The sequence below is a fragment of the Tamandua tetradactyla genome, chromosome 3, assembly GCF_023851605.1.
Source record: "Tamandua tetradactyla isolate mTamTet1 chromosome 3, mTamTet1.pri, whole genome shotgun sequence".
In the NCBI taxonomy this organism is placed as follows: Eukaryota; Metazoa; Chordata; class Mammalia; order Pilosa; family Myrmecophagidae; genus Tamandua; species Tamandua tetradactyla.
In genome coordinates, this window is record NC_135329.1 from 45,682,187 (window position 1) to 45,696,848 (window position 14,662).

Consider the following 14,662-nt stretch of genomic DNA (forward strand, 5'->3'; position numbering starts at 1 on the left):
GTACATATGCATCGATTTAGAAAAAGAAATAGCAAGACAACAGAAAAAGAAATAAAATGATAATATAGAGAAAAAATAAAAAATAAACATAAAAAATACAAAAATATGTAAGAAAAAAACTATAGCTCAGATGCAGCTTCACTCAGTGTTTTAACATAATTACATTACAATTAGGTAGTATTGTGCTGTCCATTTTTTTTTTTTTTTTAGAAATCATACCATTCTACATATGCAATCAGTAATTCTTAACATCATCACATAGATACATGATCATCGTTTCTTAGTACATTTGCATCGGTTTAGAAGAACTAGCAACACAACCGAAAAAGATATAGAATGTTAATATAGAGAAAAAAAATAAAAGTAATAATAGTAAGAACAATACGAAACAAAACAAAAACCTATAGCTCGGATGCAGCTTCATTCAGTGTTTTAATATGATTATTTTACAATTAGGTATTATTGTGCTGTCCATTTTTGAGTTTTTGTATCTAGTCCTATTGCACAGTCTGTACCCCATCAGCTCCAATTACCCATTATCTTACCCTGTTTCTAACTCCTGCTGAACTCTGTTACCAATGACATATTCCAAGTTTATTCTCGAGTGTCGATTCACATCATTGGGACCATACAGTATTTGTCTTTTAGTTTTTGGCTAGACTCACTCAGCATAATGTTCTCTAGGTCCATCCATGTTATTACATGCTTCATAAGTTTATCCTGCCTTAAAGCTGCATAATATTCCATCGTATGTATATACCACAGTTTGTTTAGCCACTCGTCTGTTGATGGACATTTTGGCTGTTTCCATCTCTTTGCAATTGTAAATAACGCTGCTATAAACATTGGTGTGCCCTCCTCTGTTCTTTAACCCTATAGCAAGGGAAATACTGCCCCTGGGCTACTAGAGAAGGTGGAAATTGTTACAGTTCTTCCAGGGGGACAATTTGTCAATGAACAGCAACACCATTTAAAAATGTGGAAACCTTTAATATAGCAATGGCTGTTCTAGAAATGAATTCCAGTGAATGGACATATAAAAAGCATTTTCCCTTCCAGAACATTCAGTTCAATTGTTGCTATAGCAAAACAACCCATGTATCCAACAAGCAAATAGGTAAATAACAGAGGGCACAGAAGGGTACTCAGGCTTATGCAGTAAGGGCTGTGACATTAGCCAGCCCTCCTTCTACTCTCTGTAATGGGAAGCAGCAGCCTACCAGAGACTGAACTGTATCTGCCTATTATTTCCAACAGACTATTCATCTTCCACTCACCAAAAAAAAGGAAAAATTGTATTATTGCTTCTTTCAAAAAAAATTAACATAAAATTAAAGCAAAAAAGGAACTTAAACTTTAATAATAGAGTTTGAACAATCCACAGTAGCAGGAGAAAATATTTGATTTTCTATGACCGCTGGCTGTTCCTTAGTCTCATGGTGATGGAAGCTGCACGTTTTTTTAAAAAGACTGAGAAGCCACGAGAGGTTTGGTTCTCCTGGCAATAGCCTGATGCAAACTGAGAATCTGAGGCTCTTCACACCATCCTGAGATCTGAGTGGGGCAGACTTTTGAAGTATGAGCAATGCTCAGTCATAAGTGTGACAATAACTGACAAGCAGGAAGCTTACGTACTTAGTGACAGTAGCATGTTTGTCTCCAAAAAACGTTTCATTTTGAAGGCATGTGGTACCACCCTCTTACTGAAAGCACTGGTGTCCCCGTTGAAGCTTACTAGGGATTCAGGTGGGTTTGCCTCAGTTCAAAGCATCTTTTATTCTTGTAAGAACGTCAGGCAACCTTCTCACCAAGGGTACCCACTTTGGAGTTTCCAGGAAGAAATAGTGTCTCTAATTGCAATTTTCCCAAGTGGAACAGCATATTCTTTGGGACAGATGAATTCTGACTGTTGGTACTTGCACACTCTGGATTTACCGCAGAGTCATGTTGTCAATTAGCCAGATCAAACTTTGGAAATTCTGATGAGCAAACTTGACCGAGCAGTTCAACAGAAAAAATTGGGTTGCTACAAGGGATGTCACCCATGGGTGTGGAATTTGTAGCCTGATACAAAGTTCTGTCATTGTTGCCACACTGTTCAATCCTTGTGGACATTCAACAAATGGATGAAATCAGTTGGAATTCTTTGGACTATTCATATCACTCCAGAACCAGACTTCTCTCACGTTAGCTTTGAAGCAAACTTAAGCCAGACCGCCTATGCTGAGTTGTGGAAGTCTTCAGGCCAGGAGAATGTGGGACCACCCTGTTTATAAATCCATTTCTACATCTTGCACAGTGCTTTCTCCACCCAGAAGACTGCAGGTTTTAAATGTCTTGATCATCACAGTGCTATGTCTAACAACTACAACTTTGTTTTTACCAGCTCTGCTAGGAATCGGCAACAATAGCAAACTTCATTAAGGAAAATGAAGGAAAAACGAAAAGAGAGAACACTCGCAAAAGAAGGTAGTGGCTGCTTTCTAGATATGGATGCCGGGACCCTGCTTTCCACCGCCATCCTGCATTCCTTGCAGTTGCAGGAAGCCCTAGTTGTAATCACAGTGTTATCACTTTGAATTATTTTATGATTATTATATCAAGGAATAAACAGTTTGCATGAATGATCTCTTCTGTGTTTTGCTCTTCTATGCCACTCTTGCTGTGAAATTGAAGTGCATGTGGAAAAAAACCCTTTTACTGTAGGGAACTTAACAACTCTTGTGAAAGGAGTTCATTTGGGTTTATGCATAACATACTATTTCTCCAAGCATCATCCAAAATTGCCCTCAGACAAGGCTTTCGTACTCATTAGGTGTTGACCACAGCCTGCCTGAGACTGTTCTATTAAATTTCTGCCTGAATCTGACATCCAGTTACATCCAGTTTCTATAGCGTATTCTCTACTAATGTTACTGAAACCACTTTCTAGTTCATGCATAGGTTTTTTGCAACAGCAATTAAAGCTTTTTTTTTTCCCTGAGTCAAGTCCCCTTTAGAAAACGATTACAATCATTCATTTTGTGATTTATTTTAACATTACTGCTCTCTCCATTTGTAGATCTCTCTGTGGAGTTCCTTCCCCTCATCCTCTCCAGATAAAGCAATCCATTGTCAACACTGCAGATTTATACTAATCTTCTATCCCGGAGGGGAAAATGGATTGGATCCTCATCTCAATTTCCATTTAAGGATAAATGAATTCCTTCTCCTTTTTATTGGCAGATGGTGACAAAAACAAATGTCAGAGTATGGTAGCTTGAGATTAGGGTACAAGCGCCGAACTGTAAGGAACTCTTAAACCATGCTCTGTTCCCCAATAAGTCAGTAAATGAGATTCGTTTATCATGAGCCCTATGCCTTCACTAACTTCTAAGTAGTATAAATGATGTTTATCGCAAATTAGCAGGGATGTTTAGCTTAAAGGTTGTCCTGCACTCAATAAGTCAGTTTGGATCATTCACTTTAACTTTCACTTTAATAACCATTTCCACTAATTTATATTAATAATACCCTGAAAGCTTCGATTCAAGCAGAATCAATGTCTTTTCTACCCTGTGATTTAAAGTTCTGTGATGTCGTGTTGCATGCAATAGACAGTACCCTGACTTCACCTGTTTCTCACCGATGTTCCTTTCACCATGATTTGATGGGAGAAATGAAGTGGCTGCTCGGAATGATAGCTGTGCAAGTTATGCAGGCGTTCACAGTGAAGCAGAAGGCTAGTCATGAAACTAACATGAGGGATTGTTGCAAGATAGTGGAATACGATAGAATTACCCCCTGCTCCAAGGAACAGCTACAGAAATGACAAAAAAAAAAAAAAAAAAAAAAACACAACTAGGAGGTGATTCCAGAGGGTAAGTGACCTGAAAGGGGCTTCTACACCACAAAGGAGGCCCTGGTTGCAAAAGCTGAAGAATTGAGATGCAGAGAACCAGAGGCCAAGCAACCAGTGCAAACAGCCTAAGGTGCCCCTTTCCAAAAGGAAGGCCAGAGCCCTAAGGAGTGCACAGACAGGGAGACAGTGACAAGGAAGTAAATCAAGCCTCATTCTTTGAAAGTGCTACCCTCACACCTGCCGCCTCCACCCCAAGATCCATGACTCCCCCCACGCTCCAAGCACCTGAACACTGACACGGGCCCCCTCCACCGCGCTCTAAGCCCACCTTCCTCGATTTCCATCCTGGCTATCCCTGACCCACACCCCACCCCGTACATGTCTGTCCAGCCCGACCCACCTCTCCCACACAAGCACGCAGTCTCACCCCACCCCTCCTGAGACCTGCGTACCAGTGCCCAGTCCCTCAACGCCCCCCCCCCCTCCCTGCCACCCGCAGACACTCACCTTCAAACCTGGGCACACCCACCCCCAGCATCTTGACTCCCGTACACCAACCCCCTACCCCACACACGTGCACGTCCTTTGCCCCACCCCCCAGCACAAGTGCCTTATGTGGCAGGTACTCAAGTGCCCATCTGTGCCACACTGCTCCTACACTGCACACACATGCAAACCTGCCCCACCCTCCACCTCCCACACCTGTGCACCCACGCCAGGGCCCCACCCACCTGACCTCACCCACCCCTGACACAACCCGCAACTTCTGGGACCTGTTCTCCACCACTAAACAATCACGTATCTGCATCCCAGGCCGCCTGGACCCCTTTCTCTGCACAAGGACACACCCATGCTCTGCCTTCCCTGTACCCGACTTCTGTGTCCTGTACCACACACCCTGATACCCACGACCCACCTGTTCCAGGTGCCCACCTGCATCCTGCCCATGTACCATTCCCTGCACATCTGCATTCCATCTGCCTCTCGCTGCACCCCTATGTCTGTGTCTGCCACACCACACCCTGCTCCTGCACTCCAAGGCCTACCTGAACTGTGCCTCATCCCCATGGCCCCTGCTCCAAGCCTCCACGACACCGGGACCCATACCCCATGCTCACAGGTGCCAGCATAGTGTCCCTCACCTGTACTTGTACCTGCACTGCAAACCATCACCACATGGATGTGCCTGGCCCCATGCCCTGCATCCCACACCTTTCCTGCAAATACAAAACTTTAGACTACAGAAAGAAATCAACTTCCAAAATAATCCTATTAACATATTTACATGCCTTGAAGGCAACAGAAGATCACTAAGCATATCAAGATGTAGGCAGATAGAGCCCAGCCTAATGACCAAATTAAAACACTAGAGGAGACACAGACTTTGGAACACCTAATCAAAGATGTCATATAACTCTATTAAATAAAATCAGTGGAATGGCTAATTACATAAAGGAGATCAAGAAGACAGTAGAAGGGTATAAAGAGGAATTTGAAGGAATAAACAGAAAAAAGCAGATATTACAGAAATTAAAGATGCTGCAGACCAAATAAAAATATAATAAAGACACAAAACAACAGATCTGATGAGGCAGAAGAAAGAACAAGCAAACTAGAGGACAGGAGAACTGATTTTGAACACACAAAAGGGCAAATGGCAAAAAAGATGGAAAAATGTGAATTAGATCTCAGGGAAATGATGGCCAAAACAAAGCCCACAAATATAAGAATCATCCGTGTCCCAGAAAAAGAAGAGAAGAATAAAGAGTTAAGAAGATTAGTTGAGGATACAATGGGAGAAAACTTCCCAACCCTTACAAAAGACATAAATATGCAAATCAAAGAAGCCCAACAAACTCCAAATAGAATAAATCCAAATAGGCCTTCCCCAAGACACATACTAATCAGTCTGTCAAATGTTGAAGAGAAGCAGAAAATCCTGAAAACAGCAAGAGAAATACTACACACAAGGGAAACCACATAAGACTGAGTTTGGGCTACTCAACTGGCACTGTGGAGGTAAGAAGGCAGTGGTATGAAATATTTAAGATCCTGATAGAGAAAGACTTCCAGCCAAGAATTCTGTACCCAGCCAAATGGTCCTTCAAAAGCGAGGGAGATGATAAATCCCAGAGTGATGCCCCAGTAAATCCCAGAGTCATTTGAACAGTGAATAAAAAAGTATTTGCAAAGTCCCCTTGAAGGAATGATGAGAAAGGGGGAAAATTCAACTTCCCCATTTGGAGAACTCCTGATATTCTTGCAAGCAGTAGGGACAACCAAATCAATAGGCTGAGCCCTCAATCTGGGGTTTGTTCATATGAACCTTGTCCCCACAAAGGATAGACTAAGCCTACTTAAAATTAGGCCTAAGAGTCACCCCCAGAGAACCTCTTTTGTTGCTCAGATGTGGCCTCTCTCTCTCAGCCAACACGCAAGCAAACCCACAGCCCTCCCCCTCTCTATGTGGGACATGACCCCTAGGGGTATAAACCTCCTTGGCAATGGGGGACAGAAATCCTAGAATGAGTGGGAACTCAGCATTAAGGGATTGAGAAAGTCTTCTCGACCAAAAGGGGAAAGAGAGAAATGAGACAAAATAAAGTGTCAGCAGCTGTGAGATTTCAAGCAGAGTTGTGAGCTTATTCTTATGCTTTATATAGATATCCCCTTTCTAGATTAAGGTGTATTAGGCTGGAGGAAAGTGCCTGAACGTGTAAAGCTGTGATCCAAATTTGCTTAATTCATTGTCTGGTAACATTCACACACTTTGCTTTTGATATATTCTTAAAATAATACACTTGACCAAAGCATATACATGTATATCTACTGTTTTTTATAATTGAGGAAACTGATATTTAATTATTTTCTAAAGTTTTTGACAGGATTATTATGAAAAGAATGTAAGATGATTACTTCTAAGGGGACGTGACACACTCCATTGTGGGCGTGACTTTTTTGATTAGATGGAGATGTGACTCAGCCCATTCAAGGTGATTGTTGATTAGCTCACTGGAGTCCTTGAAAAAGAGAGACATTTTGGAAAAACACAGTTGTTTCAAAAGTGACTTGGACTCAGAAATTTGGAGATTCTTGGAGGGCCAACAGAGAGAGCAGAGGCCTAGACACAGACGTTTGGAGATGCAGAGCCTACTAGATGCTGTCACGTGCCTTCCCATGAGATGCCCTACTAGATGCTGTCCCATGCCTTCCCATGAGATGCTAAGCAAGCCAGAAGCCAGAAGGAGCCACAGGGGCTGAGAAGGCCATTTGAAACCAGAAGCCAGGAGAGGATACAGATGCCAGCCACATGCCTTCTCATGACTTGAGTCAAGGTATCTTTGTCTGGATGCCCTAGTTTGGACATTTTTATAGCCTTAGAACTGTAAAGTTGTAACTTAAAAAATCCCCTTTATAAAAGTAAACTCACTTTTTGTATACTGAATTCCAGCAGCATTAAAAAACGAAAACATCTGTTTTGGTTTGCTAAAACTGCTGCAATGCAATATAGCAGAAATGGACTGGCTTTTCATAATGTGGATTTATTAGCTTGCAAATTTACAGTTCTAAGACAGTAAAAATGTTCCAATTAAGTCATCCAAAGGATGATACCTTTTCTGAGAAAAGGTTTCTTGCAATCCAGAGTCTTCTGTCACATGTTCAGGCACATGACTGGCATCTGCTGGTCCTTTTCTCCTGGGTTTTGTGGCTTCACCTTCTTGTTTCACCGGCTTCCTCTTAGGCTCCCTGGGGCTTTTTCTATGAACTTCTCTTAAGTTCATGCACAAGTGTTTTATCCTCTTATAAAGGACTCCAATTAGAGGATTAAGAATCACCTTGAATGAGGTGGTCACTTCTAATTAAAATAATTTAATCAAAAGCTCCTGCCTAAAATGGTCTCCACTCTCAGGAATGGATTAAAAGAACATGATCCTTTTTGGGGTACATTGCAACCACCAAACTACTTTCCCTTTTTAAAAGCTGTTCCATTTCTGGCATATTGCATTCCAGCAACATTTTCAAACCTATATACCATCTCATGCCATTTCTCTCCATTCAGCCACAGGGGCCATATGCCTGGCCTCCAACATGCCACATTTGTCCCCACTGCAGCTCCCTTGCCAAAGCTGCTTCAGTGGTCAGAGGCACTTTCCACCCATTTGTCTAATAAAAACTTATCCTTCTGATCCCACTGTTTCATTAACAGCCTTCCCCCATCTGCAAATTCAGGAGGACATGAACCAGATTGGGGCAGCTCACCTTTTCATCCCCAGTGAATAGCCCATGCCTGCAGGAAGCAAGAGCTCATTTTACTGTTCGCGCCCCCTCCAGGCTTGCACCCAGTCTCCCACAAAACGGGCGGATGTCTTCAAACATTTCATTCTAACCATCTCTGACTGCCTTCATTTTCCCTTCAACTGAACGTTAACCAGAAAATTGTATAACCTTTGCAGCTGGGGAAACCTTCACACCTGCCGGGCCCACATCACAGACTACTATTACTTAAAGCTTTGCGGGGTGCTGGGTATTAGACTTCAGTGATGCTGGATTATTCCCCTAAAGTTCATTTCCAAAATAAATCCCTGATATCGCGTGCATTTCGTGAACTTTATCTTCTCCTCCTAAAAAAGGGGGAGAAGAGGGATTGAATTTAAAAGCCAGCTCGGAGAGGGTCCCACCGAACTGAAGAGCAACGGCGCTGAGTTTGCAGACTCTGGAGTAGGTCTCCAACGCCGCATGCGCCTTCTCAGCAACGCTGTCAAGGAACCACCGGGGCCTGTCACCGACACGTGTCAACTGTTCTCTTTTGCTTGGTTCCTCGTAACCAAGAATAATCCTGTTGACCTATTTTACAGAATCCTCTAGAGGAGAGAATCACTTACTTAATGGTGAGCGCGTCCCAAGCAGATGTCGCCCACAGCAGTGCAAAGGGCTCTGGCAGGGGGCCCTGCAGAGACCACGGGCGCCCTGGAGCAGAAATGAGGGTTCTGTGGGCGGCGCCCACTCCCCCCTTTTGAAGTCTTAGTAAAAGCGTCCATTCCCCCCCACCTCCCCCCCCCACACACACACAGCCCTCTTTTTCTAATCATCACAAAAGAAGGTTTTTGTTGGCTCGTTTCCCTCACCACCCCCACTCCCTCTGTGTTTCATCCTTCACAAAGGTGCCAGGGATCTTTCGGAACTGTCAAAATCCGATCCTGTCACACAAGAGGCTTGGGATTCTTTAATAGCGGGTTTTTGCCTTCAGGGTAAATTCCAAAGGCCCTTCAAATTCTAATCCTTGCCCTTATCTTCAACCCCACCTCCCGAGGGTCGCGGTCCCCCACGGGCTATCTGGCCTTCCCACGGCTGCACGTGCCCTGTGCTCTGAGTGGGACTCGGCTTGCCCTTCTCCCACCCACCCGACCTCCAGGTTAACTCAGCTCACCTGTCACTCCCTCCAGGAAGCTTCCAGACACCCCGTCCCTAGCTGAGACTCCTGCACTCCCCTTCGTTCCCACGGCACCCTGACCAATCACCTCCCCACCTCCTGCACCTTATCACGTTGCGTTCTAATTATTAATATCTGCCGGTCTCATTAAATCTATGAATTTGAAGAAAGGGACAGTGCCTTTTATCTGTCAACTGTATCTGGAGCATGGGAAGAATTCAGTAAAAATTCACTAGGCAAAAGAATGAAGGCATAAATAGATATTCTATTATACTGCTTTGTTCCAAACTTACAACAGGAATAAGCATAGCAAGCATGAAGAATCAATTTTCGTGTTAAAGAAACTTGAATTTGAATGCACACACGCGCACACACACACACACACGCACACACAACACAACATACATAAACACACACCCAGCGAGGAATTCTTGGAGACAACCTTTAACTTAGAAAGCTTCCTTTACACCACAACCTACAGAGGCAAGGAGGGCAGAGTTCTAGAGAGGCAAAGATAACAGGCTGGAAGGCTCTCTTCTCAGGGCTCCAGAGTGCTGCAGAAGTGAGAATGCGTCACTGTTATCCAGACTGGGAAGAAGATGAACCCTGCAGCTCTGGCTGCAGCTTGCAGTCGGGCCCCAAGGAAGGACTGCCGCCTGCAAAAACCTCACTGGAGAAGGCTGCCCGACATCTGTCTAGTCCCTATGGTTACAACTGAAGTCACAAGTTGTTCCCAGGAAAGTGGAAAATATGTTATGAGAAAAACAGACCATTCCTAATTTACAGCCCAGAGAAAGGAGACACTGGGACAACTAGTGACAAGCAACACAGAACACGCTAATTACTCTCCAAGTCTGCAAAACAGGATCCAAGAGTCACAAAAGGCAGGGAAATAAACAAGCGGAAGTTAAGTAAGGTGGCCTCAGCCAAAGGATTCCTATGCCACTGTTTGCTTTCTGACACTTGACCAGTTAGGCATGTGCTCTCTCTTGGACCTGCCTGGGCTTCCTTTCTCCTTGGTGTTTCTGGGATAATTCATTACCCTGTGTCTCCAGAACCTCCCAGACTTTTCCTGGTCTGGTCCCTGTAAGATCACAGGAGAAGCGTCATCCATTCCCACTTCACAGCTTGTTGTTATAGAGACAATACTTGGCTGAGTACCCCGATTCAGGTAGGTCCAGGGATGCTTTCACTACACCAGGCAAACATGCTAGTTAAAAATAAAATGGACTTGCAGGCAGAAGCCCTGGCTTTCAGCTCTAGCTGTGTGACTTTAGAGAAGTCATTTACCCAAACTGAACCTCAGAATTTTCTTTAAAATGACCATAATTCAGAGTTGTTGAATAAAATAAAGTATCCTAAAGTTTTAGAGTTCATTAAATCCATCAACTTAATTTTACTTGCTCAAAACTTTTAAAAATGTATTGAAGGTTAAAGTGCCCTGCCAGAGTTAGCTGAGTCAGATTGAAGATCCAAAATTGAAACTGGTAATTTTGCTCTCCAGGGCTTAGTTTTCATGGCTATAAAAGGAAATGTTTGCACTACATGATATCAAGGTCCCTCTGAGATTTCAAGAAGGGAGGGCTTAAATAACCAAGGGAATGACTATTATGTCTTCATTATTTCACACCTAAGGAGAGGAGCAATATTTGTTATGATGTTGATTAAGATGCTTAACTTCTTTTTACAAAAAACAAACCATGAATAAAAGCCCTTTGAACATCTTGAGTTCACTCACTTCATCCTTCTAGTCTTAATTTTTTTCTTTTTTTTTTTTTTTTGGTCTTAATTTTTTTTACTAGGAAGCAACAAGGTGGAACTAATTTGAGTTTGCAGATCTCCTTCATTTATAGAAGTTTATGGTCTTCCAGATTATGTTGAGCAGGTACTTAAAATGCATTGGAAGGTCCCGTAAGAGACCGGAGTTAAAATAAAGAACAATTAAGCTTTGCATTCAGGGAAACCCCTGATACTGTGTCAAACATTAGGGACTCCCAAGTCAATAGGCCAAGCCCTTGATCTTGAGGCTTGCTCTTAAGAAACATTTCTGTAGCAATGAAGCTAAGCCTACCTATGGTTATGGCTAAGAGTTACTTCCAGAAAACTTCTTTTGTTGCTCAGATGTGAACTCTCTCTCTCTCTCTCTCTCTCTCTCTGCCTAACTCTGCAAGGAAAATTATTACCCTCCCCTCTATGTGGGACATGACTCCTGGAGTAAAAGTCTCTCTAGCAACCTAGGATATGACTCATAGAGATGAGCCTGGCCCTGGCATCATGGGATTACTACACCTTCCTGACCAAAATGGGCAAAAGAAATGTAATAAAATAAGATATCGATGTCTAAGAAAATTTAAATAGTGCCAAGAGGCTATTCTAGAGGCTATTCTTATGCACACTTCAGCTAGATATTGTAATTACCACGGTTTTCCAAACCCCAACCAAAGCCATTCCTATTAACCCTAAAGAACACATAGGGCTCTATCTGAGATTCTACAGAAGTTTCAGGCACTGAGATTATTTTCCAGAAACCTACAACCTCCAGATAGCTCCTAGGCTAGATAAGTCCTAAAATCCAAAGGGGCCAGCCTCTGCAGGACATCAACTAGTTCCATCCCCTAGCCCATATTATTGACACCCTTTTCCAACATAAAAAAATGGGCATAACCCAAATACCCCTAAAGATTGTGAGAAAGATCAAAGGAGAAGGGGGAGTAATAACAGAGAAGATACAAACAAATAGGTATGACTGCTGAATCATTAAATGATATTTCTTTCAGTCTCCAGTGCCTTGGAGCAGCTAGAAGGAAAAACCTATAATTGTGATACTGTAACTCATGTCAGACTCTGAAATCTGTCTGTAACTACTTGTTACAATGTACTTTGAAATGTATTGCTTTTTATGTATACATGTTATATTTCACAATAAAAATTTTTTTTAATTAATGATCTATCAAATTTGTATGGTAGGTATATTAATAAAACAAAGCAAATTGCTCTTCTTGTTACAAATCTATTTGACAAAATGGTTTTATAAAGCTCCCTAGCCCTTATACCATAAGTCAATCATGTGTTTGCTTATTTCACTACTATTCTGAAAAGAATTTCAGGCTCAACTTCAGTACATTTTATGTGTTTTCTTTTTCGTCTTTGTCACCATGACCAATATGCCCACTTTCATCATTTTTTTCAATCTTTTTATCATTATAATTAAGAAAAATAATTTACATCTACATAGAAATTCAAAAATTTCAGAGAGTTTTACTTTGTGTTTTGTTAGATCCTTAAAATTCCTATATAAGGATAAATTTTAGATGCTAGTATAGCCACTTTACAGATGTCAAAACCTATGAATGAGATTCTGGGGTCACAGAGATAGTAAAGATAAAAGAGAATCAATCAATATCTTTGCAACCACACCATCTCATTCATGGGCTTTTGAATCTATTCATTATTTAATATCAGATTCAACATCAGAGCTGACTTTTGTATCATTTGAATCATTGTATCTGAAGTAACTACTAGCATAATTGAAAAGGTGGAATTTTAGCATCTTCCAAAATTAAGGGTTTTATCTAAGAGATGTCACTTAGATAAATTGATAAAATTATCGTTTAATTTTATTAAAGAGAATATCACTTCAATTTCCCTGGATTAAGATGTGGGGCAAGAAAAGACCAGAAATATTTTGCACCCCAAATTATTTCTTCTTTTTTCTGTGCAGTTTTAGGTTATCAGTTGAATTGTGGGAGGCTTAATAGGTTTGGCAACACAAGTCCATCACTATGCCATGTGCTGCCTCATGCCCTGAGCAAATCATTGAGTCTCTCTGAGCCTCAATTCCTGCAAAATATAAACTGGGGGTGGAAAAACCTATCTCACAACAACCGCATGTCAAGATTAAATGAGATAATGCAAGTGAAAGTGTAGTAAACATTAAAATGGTAGACAAGTAAAAGAGATTCCTATTACATCTATGTTTAGATGTAGAAGAAAATGAAATTTGTTGATGCTTTAGAATGACTCATGTGTTGTATTGTCTTTATCCTTAGGAGAAAAGAATCATTGATTTCTTGCAAGTCGCCATAAATCTAGAAAACACTTTTTCAGAGAGATTAACAGACAGATAGAAAAATGGATAGATATGATGGAAGACTACATATACACATATAGCTTTAGAAATATAGTTAGGCTAAGGAGTCGTCAATGGCTTGGAACCATTATATCAAAAGAAGTATCCTGATTTACGTATTTATTGGTTGGTTTCTTTATTTATTTGCTAAGAAACTTGGACTTTGCTACTAAGTAGAAAAAGACACTGGGAGGTTACTTCCTTTTCTGGGTTTCAGTTTCTTTATTTGTAAAATAAACAGAAGGAACTAGAAGATCTCAAAGGTCCCTTCCAACTATATTGTCCTATCACCCTAAGTGGTGCTCACTGCTGGCAGGACAGTAAGTTTAAATGGGGTGAAAATGTACAGCAGAGACCCACAACACATGTGCTCCCTGGGTGTCCAGCTCTCTTGAATGCCCAGCCCACTGCTCATACTGGCTCAAGGGCACTGAGGCCCCTGGGGAGGGGTGGCTGTGAGGGAATGGAGGGGAATCCAGAGTAAGAACAGGTTCGTATGTGCCCAGTGCAAGTCTCAGCTATTCCTACAGGTTGCTGAAAACCCGGTTGTTTCCTAAAATTGCATAATTGTGGAAATCTTGATATCACTGCTGCTCTGGATTTCAGCTTTGGACTCAGACTCCAGGCGAATGTGAGTTGCAGCTTTTGAAATTTGGAGTAGATTAATTACTTTATAAGGAACCTGGAGGGAGAGCTCAAAGAAAATCGAGTTTCTATGGCTTCCTCTGGACCCTAGAATGGTATGTGGGAGAAAAAAGAAATAACGATGAGGGTGTTTTGACTCATTCTTATGAAAACCAGATGAATGTTTGAGTTTGTAGCCCTTCCTGAAGTCTCTGGAGGATGGACAGAGAGGTTTCCTTCATTTATATCTTCTTTGTTGTGAAATTTCTATGGCCAAGAGAAAATAGGGGATGGAAATCCAATCTTATTCATTCAACAAAGCTTTCCAAGTCCCACTATCTGGCAGGGAGAGAAGAAGTGCCATGGATGCAAAATCAGATGGGTGCTGAGAGACCCTCACGGTGAGGAGGCTGACGGGTCAGCAAGCAAGGCGCATGCGTGTGAGGAGGGCTGTGGGCAGGCAAACGCAGCCATGACCCTCACCGTGAGGAGGCTGACAGGTCAGCAAGCAAGGCGCATGCGTGTGAGGAGGGCTGTGGGCAGGCAAACGCAGCCATGACCCTCACGGTGAGGAGGCTGACAGGTCAGCAAGCAAGGCGCATGCGTGTGAGGAGGGCTGTGGGCAGGCAAACGCAGC

The 14,662-nt window shown here is 42.1% G+C and overlaps 1 pseudogene; it reads left to right on the forward strand.

Annotated features, from left to right (window-relative positions):
* The first annotated feature begins 1,442 nt into the window (after window positions 1-1,442).
* Window positions 1,443-2,411, forward strand: LOC143676056 (S-adenosylmethionine decarboxylase proenzyme pseudogene; annotated as a pseudogene).
* The last annotated feature ends 12,251 nt before the right edge of the window (window positions 2,412-14,662 follow it).